This window comes from Aquila chrysaetos, chromosome 12, assembly GCF_900496995.4.
Source record: "Aquila chrysaetos chrysaetos chromosome 12, bAquChr1.4, whole genome shotgun sequence".
Lineage (NCBI taxonomy): Eukaryota > Metazoa > Chordata > Aves > Accipitriformes > Accipitridae > Aquila > Aquila chrysaetos.
The window spans coordinates 7,470,414-7,485,883 of NC_044015.1; positions in this window are offsets into that span (position 1 = coordinate 7,470,414).

Consider the following 15,470-nt stretch of genomic DNA (forward strand, 5'->3'; position numbering starts at 1 on the left):
CTAGGAGTTGTTGGACCAATGACAAGAGGCAACCTCTGTGCCTGTCAGTACAGCTACCAATTTAGCCATCCCAGCAGGCAGCTTGACCATCCCAGGAGCAACTCCCAAATACAGATACTAATCAACTGTTTTAGTGTTGCAGACTTCTTGGATTTGCAGCATGAACAAGGTGTCTCGTATTACTTCACTGTAAAAAAATATGCAGCCACACCCCTTTCCACATGGGGAGGCGTGCAGATCGCTGTAAAAGGGGAAATTCCACCTGCTGTGTTTCAGGTACTCTACTGTCTTCCTGAGTCAGCTGTGTGCTCCTCAGATGCTGAAGGGAACAGGCTTATTATAACACGAGAATTCTATTAAAGTGTCTTAATTACTATATTACCTGGTTTTAACCACACCTATGGAGGTACCTGCTGAAGGATGACTTGGCTTATTGTGCCTCCAGATAGTGGAATTGAAACGGCTTCCTCTGAGGCAATATGAAAGGGGAAGCTCATGGTTCCCCTCCATTTTAGTTTTCCTCTGTTTGGTAAGTATTTGGGTAGGAGAGCTGTCATCTTTCCCCTTTCCTGTGCAGTTTCCATCTCTACTGCACCCCCAGGACTGAAGAGGGTGCAGGTCCCTGATGTTTCCTCCCAGTTATATTTTTTTTTTTTATAACTTCCTTTTTTGTCCCCCATGACTGTTCATATTGGATCAGTGTTGTAGCAAGGGGCTGTGCAGCTGTCACTGTGTTCCTGGCTGTCTTGCGTGCCCTTGTGGGATGTGCTATGGAGTTAGGCATAGCAAGAGGCAGTGCCCATGCAGATATCAGTGGCTCTCATCATGAGAAGACCATTTTAAGATTGTGAAGAAGCTGGGAAAGGCAACAGCAGAGAACTACAGCAGGGCCTGGCAGGATGAGAGCAGTTGTACTTGGTAGGTCATGTCTCTTAGGGTATGGCAGTGTGTGGTTAAGAGGGGAATGGGAGAGAGGAGATGCAAGATTTCTTTTGGTCCCTTTCTCTCAACTGCCGTTTTTCCTGTATTTAAGTATACATAGCTGTTTGGAGCAAGCCTTAGCTTTACAATTGACCCCAGTGGCTTTTACATGACAGTTTTTAAAAGCAACATTGAACCTGAGTAACTATGTGGTAAGATCATCAAGTCACCCGAAGTACGGACTCTGGGGTGTGGGAGGGGGATTTCCCAGACAATTGTTATGCTTCTGGTGTAAAATGAAAGCATTAAGTTTGTTTGCTAGAAACTTTGGGGCAGCTCTGACGATTTCAGATCTGAAGAAAGCACGCAGCCTCCGACAGCATCAAAAGTGAGTTCTGAAACAAAATACTAAGTATGGCACAAGAAGTGCCTCTCTCTCTTCTGTTTGCATGTGCTGGGGGGAAGGCTCTGCAGACAGAGCCTCATATTCTGAAGAGCTGAGTCATCTATTCCACACTGAAAAAAGTGGGTTATTCGGGACACCTGCTAGACAACAAAGTCTTGAATAAGGAAATCCTGTCAGCCCCGTTTCACAGATCGGAAAACTGAAAGGCACACGTTCTCAATGCACTTTCTCACAGTCTGAGGTCTCTTCTGGGGTAATTTAGCTGGAAGGGATGTCCGGAGGCTGCTTTGTCAACCCTGTGCTGAAAGAAGGGCTAAGTTCAAAGTTAGAGCAGGTTGTCTGTCTCCGGAGATGAGACCAGAGAAGTGGTGGCATTTTCTATTCCAGTGTGTGACCATGCTGACAGTGAAGGTTTTCCTTGCATCCTGTCAGAATTTCTCATGTTGTGCCTGTGCCTGTTGCCTTTCAGCTTTTCCTGAGTGTGTCTGTGGCTCCCCATCAGAGAGTAGCAGATAACAGTAAGATCTCCCTTTTGCCTTCTCTCCAGGCTGAACAAACGCAGCTTGCTCAGCTTCTCCTTATACCAAATTATTATCAAGATGGCTTCCACTGAACTTGCTCTGGTACGTCACTGTCCTTGTGCTGGGGAACCCAAACTGGAACCAGCTCTCCAGATGGTCTCACGAGTGCTGAGCAGGATCCCTCCCCTTGCCCTGCTGGCTGCACTCCTGCTAGCGTTTGGCCTTTGCTGCACGGGTGTACTCCTGACTGCTGGGTTGCTTGTCTACCCACACTTCCAGGTCTCTTCCTGCGAAGCTGCTTTCTTGCCTGTTGTCTCCAGCCTGTTCTGCTGCAGGGGGTTACTCTATCCCAGTGGCAGGGCTGTACATTTGCCATTGACCTTCCTGAGGTTCCTCTCAGCCTATTTCTCCAACCTGTCTAGGTTCCTCTGAATAGCAGCTCTGCCCTTTGGTGTATGAACCACTCCTCCCAATTTGGTGTCATCTTCAGACTTGCTGCCCATATGCTCCATCCTATCATCCAGGTCAGTAGCAAAGATATTAAAACATAGGAGTCTATACCGGGGCTTCTTATGTGTTAGTCCCAGTATTGAGTGCCACTAGTAACCAGCAGCCAGCTGGACTCTGAATTGTTGACCAGTGCTCTTGGAGACCTGCCCTGAAAGCAGGGTTATGGTACTGATACGTATTGCTGTTAGGCTGGTGGTTTTCACTGTGACATGACATACGTCTGTCTTCACTACAATAATCAGCCCTCTAAAATGAATAAGATGATTGCTGAATTTCAAAGCAGCAGCTCAAAGTAGCACTGAAATTAGTTTGGAAGGGTCTGTTTTCTGCCCCAAGATCCACCAAGAACCTGCCAGGTCTATGGCAAGCTGAGCTTGACCAAAAAACTTCCTGACAGATGTTAGCCTGAAAAACTTACAATGGAAGCTTTCAGAGTTTTCTTAGGCAACCTGTTGTGCTGTTTAGCAGTCTTCACCACTGAAAGCTTTTTTCCACAGTCCTGTGCCTCTTGCGGCAGCTTAGGCCTAGAACTTGTCATATTCACCCCAGAGTATTGTATGGAAAGAGAGAAGGCAAGGAATGAGAGATCATCTGTCACATCTGTAGTAGTGAGAATTGCATCTTATGTTCTTAATCCAGTAGGAACTATGCAATGTACTGAAAGTTGCCACTCGGGAGCTTCTAGTGCTTCTAGCTTCCACTTCTAGGTTTGCAGTGGAAAACCATTAGCCACCACATGGAGAGGGGAAACAAGTGCTTGAGAACTTCACCAGGCTTACTTCATGGCCTGAGTTTGGGTGAAGATGGCCATCTGATCTCAGGATGTGGTCAATGCCCCTGGGAGTGTTGGATGCAGAAAGAAAATCTCTTATTTTTACTTTTCAGACAGTTCCAGCTGTCAGACCTGGCTTAAGTCTGACCAAGCCTTTACAGCTGGGTGCCAAGGAGGATCCTAGAGATGTGAATGTAGCCCTCCTCAACACCCCTAAATAGCCAAACTCTTGCTGCCAAGACTGGTGACCAGGAAAGATGTTTCTCATTGCTGGTTCACAGCAGAAGCCTGGAGCATAGCACTTGCTATCAAACATGGACTGCACTGCCTTTCTCTTAGCTTAACTGTTCGTATATCCCTTCCCACTCTTCTGCAGCTGAGGTGGACTTTTTTGGTTGTTGTCCCAGTTCTTCCTTCCAAGCAGAAAATCCCCCTGTTGTAGGAAGCTGGGATTGGGTGTGATGCAAAGAGTGGGCCCTCTGTTTGAGGTCCAGAAACTGTGTGCCAGCAGTGCCTAAAAATACGGATTCTGGTTTCTCAATAGAGAAAAATCTAAACTAGTGACTTTGTACCACCTTCTTCCTACTTGACCTCTAGGAAACTTCTGGCAAAGAGAGGAAAATGAGGAAATGAGACTGCTTGCATTTAAGAAGAAACCATATGCACTGCATTTCTGTCCTTAACTGTGAATGCCCAAGAGCCCCAAACTGGGTTTGCAAAAATGATCTGCTGTCCAGCCAAGCGAAAACAATACCAAGAAAGGAGACCTCCTTTTGTGCTCCTGGGGTGGAAGGAAGCATATGACCTATTGCTGCAGTCTGATGTCATCAAAGAAGAAAGTCTCCACAGAAGAGGGGCTGCCTCCCCAGTTCTGAGAATGCAGCTGCAGAGAGGGGTGGTAGTGGCTGTTCCCTGTCAGGGACTTGTAGGTGATAATGGATGTGTCTTGCTGGCCTGAAGTCATGTGCAGAAGGGTTTGCAGCAGTGCTGTAGCAGTAGCATGATGCCAGCAAGCTCTTCTCCCAGTGAGAGGCACAGCTCGTGCTGCTAGAGGAGGGCTTCGGCAGCATAACTTCAACAGGCTCCTAAGAAGTAAATAATTTCTCAGAGCCGAAAGGTTTGCTTGTGGCATTGCCTTTCTTCACCAGCGTGGTTACTGGTGTGGTCTGGTTGGCAAGAGGAGAGGAAGAATTCACCAGTCTGTCTGCTTTGCAGTTACTGCAGAAAAGAACTTTGTGTGTAGCTGTGGCTGTAGCCTGGGGCAGGCAGGGAAACCAGGCAGTGTCAGGCAAGTGCACCCTTTGTGTCCCTGAGGTCAGTATTCGCCAAACCTTGAGGCAAGCACAGCTCTGTGTGCTCTAGACACTGCAGGCTGAAGGGACTGTTGCGGGCTTGGCACCCCTCGGGCTTGTTTGCCCAGCAGCAAACAGTTAACAAAGTGTGCAAAGTCAGAGCACAAACACTACTGTGTGCCTTCCTCAGGTGTAGAGAGACCACAGTTCACACTGAGATCAGGGCACCTCAGCTGCCTCCAAGACTTTGCATCTTCTGAGGAGTCCTGTTAAGTGTCCTGGGCATCCCCATGCAGACCCAGCTCTGGGTGGGGTTGTGCAGCAATGACAGGAACATGGTGCAGATTTCTTCTGGGTCAAGCACAGGCTGCTGGTGACCACCGAGCTGCTGCTGTAACCCGCTTCCATCCCTGAGTTTGATTATGGTCCAAGGTCCTGATTAGATGATTATTTTTTTTTTTTCCTAGATCACAAAAGGCAGAGGTAACTGGACAGAAGACTTGTGTAAGAATAATTTTTCACCAAGAATTGCATCCAAGTGAAGCTTTTTGTAGCCTTTTTGATTCATTTCTTGCCAGGAAATGAGTTTGTCTCCAGATAACATCTGGCCAATGGGGGTTTTATGACTGTAGACTATCCTCAGTCTGAGGATGCTCGGGTGCAGTATTGGAGGCCTGGACTTGGGCTCTTGTTCTGCCTGAGGGCCATTTAAGTGAGGACAAGAAGTTTCTGCATTTGAGTGTACAAGCAGCACCTGGGGCTGTGCTTGGATCCTTGACGTCCCTGCAATGGGTGCAGTGTATGGAAAAGAAACTGCCACTGCAGTGAGTGTTTGTGGCCCCCTTGCCAGGTCAGGTGTGCCTAGCAGAGCCATTCCCATCAAACATCCTGTGAGCAGACCCTTTGCCACATGTCTAGCACTTATCCTTGCCTTGAGGGGCCAGCTGCTGGGGAGCTGTGCCTGGGAGCAGGGCTTGGATGCCCAGCTGGGAGGGTGCTTGGCAGCTTGCTCTGCTCCATCTGGATCTGATGCCTGGGTAAGCCCTGGAGGAATTGTCTCTGAAGAGAGCTCCCTCAGAAAGATGGCAGGCATTGGCTTAGTGACTGCCTCGCTGGGGGTGTGTTGTTGGTTATCATTAAAAAGTATTGTTTCCATTTGAATATCTGAAACCAGTTTCCCGTTGGTAGGTTTTGTTATGTCTTTGTTAAATTTAAAAGCTCCCAGAATCAGATATCTGCTTCTGTGCAATGACAGCCACTTCTGAAACTCCACTTCGATAAGAAGAAAGAGGAGCTGGGTTGCTTTTGTCTCACAGGAAGGGCTGCTGGCCTTGCCATGGAGCAGCCTGTAACCTCTTTAAACCCTTCGAAGGTTTTAGACCTTGTTTTGGACTGCGGAGGCAGTGCTCCTGTCCAAGTCCTCGCAGTGCTGCATGTGGGCAAAGGCCTGTTCCTCTTTTCCTTCCTTACTCCTCCTTCCACTTGCACAGCTGGCCAGCTTGCTCTCGGATCCCTGGAGGCTGGCCGGGGCTGAGCAGTCATCCCCAGCAGTTCTTGAGGTTGTTTTCCTGCCACAGGTAATTACAGACAAGCCTTCTTTAGGTCTTTCTGTCTCAGTACGGGCTGGGCTGCAGTTGTAAAGACACTGCAGGGAACAGTCTCCCAGATGGTTTTATTTCTATGTTGGAAGCAGATACTCCAGAGAGGGTTTGGCAGAGCCATCAGCAGGTGCTTCTCTCTGTGCTGTAGGAGGTTCGCACAAAGCCCTTCTGTGAACTGTAGGCTTGATTTTCAGATATTAATATTTTGTTATTAGACTATATGAAATGCTGATGGTAGCAGATACTCTGTGTTGCTTTAGGGAAAAGCAAAGATTTCAGACGTTTTTCCACTGAAACTTTCATTTCTCACTAAAACACTATTTTCCCACCAGAAAGAAATCACAAGGCAGCTCAGCCTACTTTATTTTTGCCTCTGCCCCCATCCTCTCCAAAATATTCACCAGAAGATTGTTCCAAGTTGTCAAATCTGGTTTTTAACTCTCTAATAAATAGTTATTTATTAACTCCATAATAAATGGCTTCAGAATAATGCTTATCTACCAGCTTCTCCTCTGTCCTCATCCACTCTCTACTGTGCTCCTTAAAGATAGGAAGAGGGGAAGCAAGAGCAAGGCTGTCCATCGGCTTTGCTTCTGTGCCCTGGGAGTGCTCAATGGAGATGTAGCCCTGCTGTTTTGCAGGTGGTCGATGGCTCGCACCAGAGGTTTGGTGCTTCAGGGATGTTAGCAGGTTTTCTCCTTTCTGATGTGTTGGAGGTTCATCTGTATGAATTCCTCCCACCCTGCAAAATGTCTCAGCTGGACTCCCTGGCTTTTCCTCGTGCCTTTGAGCAAGGGATGTGCAAGAGCGGGGGCTGGACTTCCATTGTAGGCAGCAGACATCACATGGTGTGGTGGCCCTTGTTCTGCAAGGCCCATCCATCATGAGAGGAGGGAGGCAAGGTGTGTGTCTGTCCCTAAGCCAGGGACATGGAGCAGAGCTTGGCGACCCTTCTGGAGCTGCAACAGGCACTGCACACGGCCCTGGGAGTCATCCTGGGGGTCAGCAGCTGCAGTTCAGAAAACTCTTGATATTGGTGGTGCTGAAAAAAGGGGGAAAAAAGCCCTTGGGGCAAAAAAATCAAGTATTTACTCTCCTGCCCAAAACCAACTCGTACATGCTGATGCAGTGAGTCATAAATCATGTTAGCATCGAGGCAAACAGCCCTGTCCTTGCTCCAGGGCAGCAGGGCCCTTTGTGGCATACCGCAGCGTGGGCTGGCTGCACGTGGCACTGCTCCCTGTGCTCCTGCTGCTGTGTCTGTGCCGGCTGGCTGCCGCTTGCCAGCTGCCCCTGCCTCACATCTGCCTGTGGCTGTGGACCCTTGCCAGCGTGGCTGGGGTACAAGGCCCCGCGTGGGGCAGCCTGTACCCCCGTCGCTGTCTGCCTTGCTGAGGCACAGTTCCCTTCGCTGACCCACGTTTGAACGGCAAGGGGGTACCACCGCTTGTCCCCACGCCCCCATGCGCGGCTGAGCCGAACGTCGTGGGGCTGTTCGTACGCTGGCTGTGTTATCCCTCCACTTCAGCTTTCTCAGTTTCACTCCTGCAGGCTGCAAAAGCCAGCGATGCTGACGCAGTCAAGCAGAGCTTGCGCTGTACCCGAGCACAGGCATCCTGTTTCCAAAACAGCCAGTGCAATGCCATAGTCTTCGGCGTCCTTGTTCCCAAGGGAAAAACATGGAGAGCTGAGAGGCAGGGCAGAAGGGGAGAGAACAGGAGGGTGGGAATATTCCCCCCCTCTTTTTTTTTAAATGAGAAAAAAGCCAATTTGGGAATCCAACAGGAAGGAATGGTAGAACCCAGTCTCCAAATCCCAAGAGGCTTTGGGGACACCCTTTGTTCAGCCGGCTGGGTACAGGGAGCAGTGTGTGGTTGTGCAGGAGCTCCTGTAGTTTCCTGGCACCGTGAGCCCCTTCCCCCTGAAGGGTATGGGGATGGCCGGGAAGCCCATCACCACTGCCAAGGCTTCACACACCTCCCCCCTGGCCCCAGAACAGCTCTCCTGCCTTTTCCTGGAGCTTTCTGGTAAAAAACAACATGCAGGGCTTGATTTAGGTGGTGGTGTTTTTTTCAGATGAGCTTTCGGATGAGGGCCAGCCTCATGCAGTGGGTGCAGCCGGTGCCAGAGGGACATGTCGGTGCCTGTTGGGGCAGCTGCACCCTCTGGCCTCACGTGCTCCCTGAGGTTTTGTGGGCTCCAGCTCCCCTTGCCCCACTTGGACAGTAGCAGGGGTGATTGATTTGCATTATTTGAGTCTTCAGGACGCCCACGGGTGGAAAAAAAACACAAAAGAGACAAACACCCAGTAGCGTGCACACACAGATACTATAAACCACCTGAGCACAGCCCAGCCACTGCCAATCGCTGGCTGTTGGTGACAAATGGCCACCGTGCTCATGCGGGGAGCTGCCACTGTGAAGGCACTGCTTTTTGCAGCCTGTTCCTCAGCCTGGCTATTCCCTGCTGCATGGTGGGTGTTACAGCTCACCCCAGTCACCTATTTCCAGTTCCCAAGTGTGCGTGTAGTGGATATATTTGTGGCTTTGGCATTGTAGAGAACAAGTCCATGTCCTGGGTCATCTAAACTGGCCTCCTCCACCACAATGTTCAAGGGAGGTGCTGGCCCCTGCACACAGCTGATCCCATTAAAACTAAACTTCTGCATCTGCAACCAAAAAAACCAAGCAAGCAAGCAAGCAAAGGCTGAAGAGCATCATTAATACAGAGCAGCCACAGCCATCTGGAGATCACACCTTTAAGCAGCCAGTCACCTGGTAAGCAGCCAGTGGGGCTGGCTTATACCTAATGGCATCTGCAGTGATGCCAAGGGACAAACCCCCAGTCTGGGGGCTGTTTGGGGCCCGTTGAGGTCAGCTCTGTCTCTCTCACCTCAGAGAGGTATCAGCATTGCTGGCATCACCCCCCCTTAGGCCTGCCTTGCCCTTATGTGCTGCGGTCACCCAAGGAGCCCCTCAGCTGGTGGCTGCTTCTTCACCCTGTGTGCCGCCAGGTTCAAGCAGCCTGAGCCCACCTCGCCATCGCGCTGGGCGAACTCTGAGAGGCGCCTTTTGCAAGCTTGCCAGCTTTAATGGTACAGGGGCTGCTGAGTGGTGGCACTGACCGTGTAGCACACAGTGACATGCCCCATCTTGCAGGAATGACACAAAGGCAAGAGCAGCCTCCTAAAGAGGTGCAGGCACCTTCCTGGCCTGTGTCCTCCCTCATTCACCCTGGCAAGCCCTTGCGCATTCCTTGGAAGGTGGCAATGTGCGAGCGGGGCCAGGTCCCCTGGGTGCCACGCTGCTGCTGGCTCAGCTGGCCACAGCGGGGACAGAGCAAGAGCAGGGATGAGCCTGCAGCCAGCCAGGCTGCCTGGATGGTGCTGGTTGTGTTCACCAGAGAGTAGTGTGGGCATACATGTCCTCCTGGGGTAAACGGGAGCTCCAGGCACCCCGGGCACCATAACCTCATGTGCGACATCAAAGCAGCTGAGGTAAGTGCACGATGCAAATGAGCAATACCTCAGAGCTGGTGCTTAACCACAGCTGTGCTTTTGCATGTGCTGTGGGAATAAGCCGATGGTTCCCCTTGCTGAAGCTTCTTGTATCAGCTCAGAGGTGCTTGTGGTCTACCCCACGGCTTTGGCCCCACCATCGGGGCAGGGGTTGTCAGGTCAAGCGTGGGCCCAGCACTGTGGAAGCATGTCCTCCATGGTCCTGAGGCATTGCTGGAGACCAGGAGAGAAGCAGGCAGAACATGGCTCCCATGGGTACCTTTCCTGGCATCACAGCAAGGGCACACTGCACCCTCCTGGTGCCCCTAACACTCATGCTCCCCCAGGCACTTAATGGCTATTGCTTTTGCTACTAGTAAAAGGGAATATGTAAAAAAAATAAAAGCATGGGCCTGACTGCCCAAATACTACATTGTCCAGGTGATGGAAGAGCAGCTTGGTGCTCCCAGTGACTGCTTACTCGCTGCCTGGTGTCATTTTCATTCCTGTAATTGTTTATTGCTCTGGTATTAAACTTGGGGAAAGCTCCAAGACCATTAGTCATGGCTTCTGTTTTGGGCTTTGGCTGGTTTATTCATTAATGTTTTCTGAAAATGGCAACCACAGGCAAAAAAGTGGTCCCCGGCCAGAGGCTGAGCTGAAGCAGTGGGAATGACCCTGGCATTCGCAGATTTTTGTAAGAAAATTTCCAGTCCCTGCAGAAACCTGTCCTCAGTCTTGTGCTCCCCTTGTTGTGTGATGTCTGTGCCACGGGGCCAGGCTCGCCGCATGGCCAGGCAGCAAGGGCACCGCATGCCCCGTGCTTGTGAGCCTGGTGCCCTGGGGCACGAGCATGCCCTGGCCACAGGTCCGTGTTTCCTGTCGGTGTCGCAGGCGAGAGGAACTGTAGCTGCTTTTCAAATCGAAACTGGAGAGGGAGAGAAGCACTAAGGATTTCTTTTAAAGAACAGAGTGTGGAGGCATGTCTGGGGCATGTCTGAGGCATGTCTGAGGCATGTCTGAGGCACGTTTGCTCCCTCAGGCCAGGGTAACGGTGCTGCCTGCCTGCCTTGCGCTGCCTGCTACAGTGGGGCAGGAGCACGCTGTTCCCCGGCTTGTTTAAAGTCTGGAGAAATTCAGTGTTACAGCATGGCCGGGAAGGGGCCAGGTGAGCAGGAAGAACTGCAGCCATGCAGGAAAAGGCTGTGGCCAGTCTCCATGCCTCTTGGGAGGCTCACAAAGAGCTGGGGGGCTGGGGAGCAGTGGCCATCATCCCGTGGCACAGATGTGGGGGGTCCAAAAGCCCCCTTTTGCTGCGCTGCCCAGGTGGGAGATGGGGCTCAGCCTGTCCCTGTGGAGCAGGTATGTTACCAGAGCCGCAGGCCTCGGCTGGGCCAATGCTGCCCTTGCTCGCAGCTGCGGTCCCTGGGGCTCCCAGCAGCTGGGCAGTGCTTCGCAGCTGCATCAACCCAAAAAAGCCTGGGGAGGGGCGTAGCAGCCCCATTTGGCATCGCTACCAAATCCAGAGCTGCAGGGGCCAGGGAAGCGGCAGGGAGCCCACCCTGAGCCAAGCACACACCACAGCTGGCCACAAAGGGAGAGGGAGGGAGCGCCACGGAGCAGCTGCCCTGTTGCCTTCACTGAACAGCTGGGGAAATACTGGGCTATACAGGCTGAGCATGACTGCCGAGAAGCAGCTGACTGGATGCCGACACCACGTTCCATCTCCTCTCAGCCCCTGTAGATGCCGGCGTATGGCTGGGAGCCAGGGACCGGTGTCCCCTCCCCATTGCGCGTGGCTTGCTGGGTGGGCGCTGCGGGACCATCACTGACTCTGTGCAAACAAACGGCCGTGGTGCCACGGGCCAGGCGTGGGACCAGCCCATGGTGCACTGCCGCGGGAGGTTTTCAGAAAGCCCCTGGTGCCTCAGCTAATCTGTGGTGGCTGCGTGGGGCTGGCTGAGGCTGGGGCATAGCGGGGAGATTGGGGAGGGCTGGGGCTGCTGCCACGGCTCGCTCTGTCGGGGGAATTCCTTGTTAGTTTAGCCACATCTTTGCACCATTCTTATCTGTGGTTTTCTGCTCACTTCAGAAGTGAGTTTTCTATTTAAAGCACATACTCTAAAGTCTAATTCCTTCCTGGGATCACCAGACAGAAGCGCACCGCTCTTCGAGCACAAAGGCTGATGCGTGTCCTTGGCATGTCCCAGTCCCCACCAGCCCCCGGCTAAGAGCTTGCCTGGGGAGGGGGTCCGGGGGTCTCATTCGGCACGAGTTGCTGCTTTTCCCCTTGTTGTGGGTTGGGCCCAGTGAATTATGTGTCCATGAAAAACCGAGAGGACTCAGTGGTGTAATGGAGATCTCGATCTTTGTGTGCTTCCTCCTATAGAGTTTTTGTGAGCACTTTGGTTCAGACTCATCTTGGTGAGTGAGAGAACAGCGGAACACAGGAGATCCATCACTGCAGCCCCATGCCAGCCTGGCTGAGGCCACGGTCCCAGCCCCCAATGGGCGCCCACGCAGCCCTTGGGCAGCCACACGCAGTAGGAAACACTCCTCCAAAGCCTGATGAAGCCATGACGCAAATACCACCAAGATAATGGGGGGATTCCTTCTGGCCCACTCTTGCAGCCCATGTCTGGAGCACAAGGTTAAATGCAGCTCACCAGGACCTCACTGCAACTGTGTGTGGGCAGAGAGCTGGAAGTGACAGCGAGGATGCTTGAGGGGGAATGGGCTGAAAAGGGGATGCTACACGCAGCTGAAAGCTTCTCCAAGTGCCCTGCACCCAGCCAGGAGGCTGGAGCCCTGGGCTGGCACTGGGCAGCACGCTGCTGAGGAGGGGGGATGATGGTGAGACCAGCTCCAGCCCGTGTCCCCACCTCGCAGCCTGTGACCACTGTCTGTCCTGAGGCACATGCTGTGCCCTGCAGCTGACTCGGTTGAAGACAATTTCCTTTTTTTAAAAAAAATATAAAGGCTCTTAATGGATCATTTTCTTGACTCCCAACGGCAGCTGCAATGGCAAGATGAACTTTATAGTGGGGAGGATCTTGTCAAACAGGAAAAGAAAATAAACCCATGTAAAAGCCTGATGAGAGGAACAATTTCAGCACAACAGTACAGTGTGGTCCCCAGCCCCTCGCTGCTGGTTAGGGCTTTGCACCACATGCAAATAGTCACTGCTAATATGGGAACATGCCACTGCTTCCAGGAACATGGGGAGTGCATGGGAAGCAGTATCTACCCCAGGCTGCACTCGGAGCACCCTCACTGACCTGACCTCCATGAATATGGTCCATAGCAGATCTCACCAGGCACACGCATGACAGGGCAGTTGCCATCCCACCACAGCCTCTCTGCGCACGCATTTCCTGTGGTTTATCCTCTTTTGGACAACTTGCATGCTGTAAATGAGAGCATAAGACTGAGAGAAACTTCAGATCCAGTAACTCAAAGGAATTAATGTTGCAGGAACTCACAGGAAACTTGAGAAATGCAAACTTATTTCTCCTGGAGTCGGCACCAACTGGGCCATGTGGCCTAACGCCAAGTGATGGCATACATAAGCATCAAAGAGCAGTGAAACGCTGCTCACTTAGGGGCTTAAATCATTACTCACTGCAGAGATCTACTATAAGTGAGCTGGCTTCCCAAATGGTAGCTCCCATCCATTAGCTTCCCTGCTCCCAGTAGTCTGAAAACTGATTTATTAACTTTATTCCCTCCATTCCTCCCACACGGCCTCTTGGAGCAAATCACACCTCGTTGACGAGGCAGTCACCAGAAGGCGAGTTAAGCTGGAAACAGGATCCCAATATTTAGCAGCTTGCACTGGGGCTGATTTTGAGCCAGGGGAAGGCTGCAGGCAGGGAGGCAGCCCAGCAAGCCATCCAGCCTTCCCGTGGCCAAGGTTTCCCAACGATGAGTGATACTTTGCAGCATTTAGCAGTGATTAAGTTTGCTTAAACTTATCATCCGCTGGATTAGCTGACAGCCAGCAGATTGCCAAGAGATTTTTTGAGCCCAGAAGGTGTCAGTTTGAAAGAGGTCTAAAAGATGCCTGAAAATCTGTACTGGTGGGGAGGAGAGGGGAAGACAGGTGGTGGTTGGAGCAGGCTTGGCACTGCCGCACTACCAGCTCGTGGTGAGATGGACGGGACGCAGCTTGCAGGGCTCACTCCAGTGGTTTCCCCTGCCACGGCTATCTCCGTTTTGCTTTTAGGGGCATTGCTGGGTGTCCTGGTTTCGGCTGGGATAGAGTTAATTGTCTTCCTAGTAGCTGGTATAGTGTTATGTTTTGGGTTCAGTATGAGAAGAATGTTGATAACACACTGAAGTTTTCCATTGTTGCTAAGTAATGTTTAGACCAAGTCAAGGATTTTTCAGCTTCTCATGCCCAGCCAGCAAGAAGGCTGGAGGGGCACAAGAAGGTGGGAGGGGACACAGCCAGGGCAGCTGACCCAAAGTAGCCGAAGGGGTATTCCGTACCATGGGACATGGGACACTAGGGGCAGTGGGGCTGGGAGGGATCGCCGCTTGCGTACTAAATGGGCATTGGTTGGCAGGTGATGAGCAACTGCATTGTGCATCACTTGTATATTCCAACCCTTTTTTTATTATTATTATTATTATTATTGTAATTGTAATATTGTTATTATTATCATTATTAGTGTCTTCCTTTCTGTTCTATTAAACTGTTCTTATCTCAACCCACAAGTTTTACTCTTTTTTTTTCCCGATTCTCTCCCCCATCCCACTGGGTAGGGGGGAGTGAGTGAGCTGCTGCATGGTGGTTAGTTTCTGGCTGGGGTTAAACCATGACACCGGGTGATGACTCCAGAGAAATTCCTCCCTGCTTCCTATCAGTGTGGCAAAACTGCCCATCGAGGAAACCAGCTTGTTATCCTCCCTACGGCTCTTGACAAACCCAGCACAGAGACAGAGGGACTGTCATTCCCTGCAAAGGCAAGAAATGGTCAAAAATAAGATCTGTCCAAGCAATTTGTGATTTGTGGCACACCGGCTGCCCATGGTGCCAGAGAGCCGCACCTCAGGTGCTCTCGGCTCTCTGATCCTCTGAGGCACGGACACACAACTGTCTCAGCTGCTTGGCTCCTTTCTGGGGCCTCAGAGCAGTGCTGGGGTTTCTAGCCAGGCTGTGAAGCTACCCCCGAGTAGCTCCTGCAGCGAGGGTGGGATGGAGGATGGAATCCCGGGGACAAGGCTGTGTCTCTGCTCTGCAGGCAGTGCTCCTCTCAAGGACCTGGTGTCCAGCACTGAGAGCAACACTCCACCCCAGGAGCCTGTCAGCCTCTGATAGCTGGGGTTTTGGTTATTCATCTTTAAAGGTATATAGAAGAGTTACAGAAGTCTTGGGGATGCAAGTGTTGGATTGCTTTAACCCTGGGACAATCACAGTCTTAAGTAGTGCATTTTTACCCCATGTCTAAGTACAGACATACTGTATTATTAAAAGCCTACACAGGGCTCTGTGTGGGGTGAAGAAGTGCCACCAGCCCACAATGCCCAGCATCAAACAACCCTGCTCAGCTTGAGGGACCCTGTGCCGAGATGACAGGGACCGGCCGGCACTCACTAGCTCTGGGGTGTTTGCCTTAGGGGAGCAACGCTGCCCCAGGCTTGGGACATCAGGCGTAGGGGCTCCCAGGCTCCTACTATGTGTCTAAGTCAGCCTGGGTTAATAATTTCAGTGAGAAGGTACGGGGAGCTCTGCACAGGAGTGTTCATTTAGCTACCTGCAACTGGAGTTAGCCGGAGGTTGACAATCTCCTGCCCTGCATCTGCCTCTCAGCCAGCCCCACAAATTCCCAGCCCCCGTTTCAGCAGGACACATGGCTGAAGGGGAACCAGCCATCTCAATTTCGGAGGCTGGAGCAGCCCCTCCACCTCTGCTTTCTCCATGCCAGGGTCACTGTGTCAGGGTTGAG